At 38.3% G+C, this 4,871-nt stretch overlaps 1 protein-coding gene across 2 annotated transcripts in view; it reads right to left on the bottom strand.

The window, feature by feature from the left end:
• mast1a (microtubule associated serine/threonine kinase 1a) overlaps window positions 1-4,871 on the bottom strand; it is a 62,627-nt gene that overhangs the window by 45,986 nt on the left and 11,770 nt on the right. The gene's annotated exons all lie outside the window — the stretch shown is intronic.

Raw genomic sequence — 4,871 nt, 5'->3', positions numbered from 1 at the left:
GAGAGAGAGAGAGAGAGAGAGAAGGGTCAATGCAGGTATGAGAGCGAGAGAAATAGCGAGAATGCAAGTAAGAGAAAGTGAAAACCAATTTGAAGTGGAGAGATGAGGGAGCCAGAATAAATAACAAGACAAGAAGACAGCGGGAGGGAAGTGCAAGTTGGTTTTCACGTGTGTTATTCTGTGTTACAGCTGGCACTGATGCTAAAAAATAAAAAATAAAACAGGTCATTGAAAGATAAGGTTGGTAAAATTCAAAAAATATCAAAACCAACAATGTTTTAGTTTGTCTCTCAGTGCTTTCTTAGTTTCCAAATCCGTATGCGGCTCTAACCCCTAAGCCCATTGGCTCCTACTGAAGACGCTAGCTTATAGCTAAACTATGAGGTAGCACACTACTAAAGACGTCAATCTTCACCCAGTTCTTTATAAGAATAAAAGGCAAAATATTTTCCAAAAACAGCAAGGTATTTTTGAGCATAAGTTACTCAACTATTTAGCAAGGTATTACAGACATCTGTTGCAACTTTATAATAACCATCCAGACAATGTTTATAGACGGTTTACAAACCAACTTGAAACCCTTAGCAAAATGTTAGGAATATCTGGTCCATCTATCTCTGTAATGTTTATAGATGTTTTAAAAATGGTTTCTTAAAGGCTTCCAAACCTTTTTTAATCACTACCCGATACCCAATATAGTATATGAGGGATATAATGTTACAATAAACTGTTATAAATAGTCCCAAACAAATGCACTATTTACTCCAGTTTGAGTAACTTATGCTCAAAATATCCTACTGTTTTGGGAAAATATTTAGCCTCTTATTCTGAAAAAGAACTGGGTGAAAATGTACGTCTTCAGTAGTGTGTTACCTGATAGTTTAGCTACACAGACTTGTCAGTAAAATAAATTTATTGTCGGTTTCAATGGGATTGTTTGATAATAAGAAAATATTAAATATCAGGCTTATCCTTTAAAACACATCAATTACCCACACTTTTCAATTAATTTAAAATGTTCCCTTATTGCATGTGCACTGTTGTTTATTTTGAGTCAATCACACAGACACTGTTGGATACTAGAGCTGCAAATGTCTGTTAATCCACAGCTGAAAATAGACCCCAAAACATGCACTCCTGTTTAAGTAGTGTTTGCTAAAAACTGCTGTGTCCAGCTGCTTTAGGAAATTACTGAGCCTTTTTTAAATGAAACTATATATTAGTGATGCATTTATAAAGATTTACATCTTCAGTAGGAACAAATGTGCTTGGAGCTAAGTACCACAGACAGGGAAAAAATAAAGCATTGACAGGTGGATTAACACACCACTGGTTTGGAGGTTGCAATTGGGTTTATTGACAGCAAGGAAAATTATGGCAGCATTTTTTAAAATGCACAAAGGGACACAGTTCAGTTTTTCTATGTAAAATACCATATTGGGTGAGTTCTGGCATCATCATCATTTGTCCTAGCACAGGAGCTGCTCTTAAATGCCACAAAGCCAAGAGAGATGTCTGTTCAGTGTGTGTGTGGTGTGTGTGTGTGTTGTGTGTGTGTGGTGTGTGTGGGTGTGTTGTGTGTGTGTGTGTGTGTGGGTGTGGGGTGTGTGTTGTGTGGTGTGTGTGTGTGTGTGTGTGTGTGTGTGTGTGTGTGTGTGTGTGTGTGTACACTCTTCTTCCAACCCTTTGAAACAAATCCACCAAATGTTAATGCTGACGTGGGTTGACAGTTGCACAGTAGTGCTGAGGGGAGTAATTCAATAATGGATGCTGTCTCTAATGTGGGAGTCTGGATGGATAAATATACATGGGAGAGGAGAGATGGGGAAGGGAAGTGGTGATATCACTGAAACACAGTGTGGGGTCACAGACAGGGATGGACAGCATGATATCATATAGAAGACATGAGTGTGTAATGCGAGAGTTTTTCACTGTCACTTCTAAAGCGTATTTAACCTCTCGGATTTCAATTTCTAGTAACCTCTTGTTTGTCCTAGGTCACTTAATTCTCATTCGGCAATGAATGCCCAGTCATAACACCCATATTAAGACTCCAGCTCCACCCACAGGAGGATGTGTGCAAAAAAATAACAACAGAACGGGGGCTATAGGGAGCTTAGAGAGCTGACCGTGAGCCTCCAGCTCCAGTGTCTCCTTCATGTCATGCTGGACATCTGCCACCCCGCCACAGGAGGTCAGGACAAAACACACCCGATGACAGCAGTCAGGACACACATGCATGCTGCACACCAGATCACTGACACACCACACACACACACACACACACACACACACACACACACACACACACACACACGTGGCCAAACCAAGTAAGGCAGTAATTTGTAATTACACATGAATACAGACACACATTAAGGATAGGGAATTAAATCCTTGCTTCACATTAACAACTTCCTGAACGGCCTAAACCTTTAGTGCAACAACAACAGTTTACATGATAAACAGACATATTAGAGTTATGTCATTCATTCTGCACACACAGAAAATAAGCGGCCAAGCTGAAAGTAGACAGATAAAAAGTATGACTTTGGACTACAGCAATTTTAGAGAAATTTCAAGGATTTCAACACTCAAAATGATGACGGTAAAGTGTACGCATTTTGTGGAAAATTACACTCCACGCGGTGTTCAAAGGCAGTCTTTTGAGCTGACATAAGACACTTTTTTCAAATTCTGCCTGATTTGTGAGGTGCATTTAGCAGCAGCAGCCAGCTACGGCTTTCAAAATCCAGTACTTAAGAATAGTCACCGTTTATCACAGTAAAAGAGAGGATATTGTCAAAAAGTGAACAGTAATTAAGATCTAGCAAAAGAAATGCTGCCTGAGACAAAAGCTACAAACTAATGTCAATCTGTATGTTTCAGTCATATTTTGAGTAAAATAGTGACACAGTGTGCAAGGGAAGGAAAGAGTGGAGTTTAATTTCAGCACCATGGACAGAGACTCACACACTCAGACACTACAACAAGAGAATAAGTTGAATTAAAAGACAGACAATAGTTTATGCTCTAAATGTCACTTTTTTTCTTGTCATAACTGATAAGTGTAACAGTTTTACAGGCATGTACCACAAATTAAGATACTTTAATCAGTTTTGTCAAACCTCTCAAGATCATAAATCCCACTCTATTCTACATGGCACAGAAAAAGACTCCAGAGGTTTCTAATGCAGTCGCTAAATGTAATCTCTGTGGAGAGGCCAACTGTATCTCTCTATTTCTCTGCCAATCATGTTTTGTGAAGCTGCCTCTTAATATCTGGCTTCAATATTGATTTTCTGAAGGAATTTCTATTAATTATTTCATTCAAGAGCATGACAAGAGCTAAAATGAGCAATGAGAGGGTCTCTCTCTCATCCTTTCTGCTTATCACTTCCATGTTTTCATCTACAACACTTTCAAACAATGGCCTACAGCTTGAGTCCTGTCTTTTAGCCTATACTGTTTAAAGTATGATAAAAGTATGCTGATTTAGCTATTTGCTGTTTGAAATGTACCCATGAATTTACAAACCACTATCACTTGATTACTTTGATATTTAAGAAAGCTTAAAAATGTGATGTTTCAGCCACGTTCTGCAGACATGAGCATCATTTTTCTACAATTTTTAAGCAGATTTATTGGCGTTCTTTCGCAATGGACATCAGATGGAAATAATTATCTCCTCAGTAAGTGTAATGCACAAAATGAGTAAAAGCTCCGATGATGGTAGAGACATGTGAGACAAAAGAAGGATTTTCTACTCTTCGCCAATAATGTTCAGGGAGATTTATTAGCTACGTGTTCAGCACTATCTGATGCTTTAGAAGGATAGGTTCACATCTTTAGATTCAAGTCTGTTCCCCAATATTCACATGGCCAAATGTACATCAAAAGAGTTTTTTTTCCCCACTGTAATTGTTTTTTGTGGTCATATTGGAACCAAAGAGATCCATTTTTAAAGCAATTTTAATGGTAGTGATGGAAGAATAAATCTACAGTCCTCAGTAAAAAAAAATCCAGTCACAGTAAAAACACTGTGTACCTGTCCCTTTGCTGGATCTCAGTTAGCAAGCAGTGTTGATGGAAGCACAAAGTGGAAATTTGGTACTGAAAAGACTGCTGAAGCCTCAAATTAGCTTCAACAAAACTTTAAAAGTCATTTTAACACAGTACAAAGACTGTGAAGTTTGTCTCGAGTCACTTACATTGATATTGCCCAAAGAAGGAATCTATTTGAGGCCTTTATGGACAAGAGGATAGATTACTGAAACTATTATTTCAATGTACATAAGGAGATGTGATTATAGTATTAAGATACCTTTGATAAAGCATGCATTTCATAAAGCAAAACTTCAGTCATTTACTATCTTCCCTCAACATTGTGATGGCTCAACTAATTTTTGTTACACATTATGTACACTGCTGCTCTATTCTCCCTTCTCAACCTCTCTGCCTTCCCACAACCATGCGGGGCACTGAGGTCAAAGCACGGCTCTCCTGCTGCGGAACTTTCATTGCACAGCTCACTGGTGCAACAGATTGGGCCGACAGCGACGCTCTGAGAGTGAAAGGGCTCACGCAGAGCTGGAACATGCTGCAGTCTGAAGGCAAAATACCATCATTTCAACACAACTTCCTTCTACAAAGCTGGAAAGATTCCAAGCACTAAAATATGTTATTCATTTTTGGTTTGCGACTTTCAGCTCAGAAAACATATGAACAACAAAAACAGCAAAAAAAATTAATCCTGGTATATTAAAGTACTCATATAACGATTTTTAGTTTTTCCCCTTCCTTTATTGTGTTATGTATCTTTTTTGTGCACATTATAGGTTGACAAAGTGAAAAAGCCCAAAGTCCCCCCCAAA

Source organism: Etheostoma spectabile, chromosome 2 (genome assembly GCF_008692095.1).
Source record: "Etheostoma spectabile isolate EspeVRDwgs_2016 chromosome 2, UIUC_Espe_1.0, whole genome shotgun sequence".
Classification (NCBI taxonomy): Eukaryota; Metazoa; Chordata; class Actinopteri; order Perciformes; family Percidae; genus Etheostoma; species Etheostoma spectabile.
This window is presented reverse-complemented; position numbering and strand designations above follow the sequence as displayed.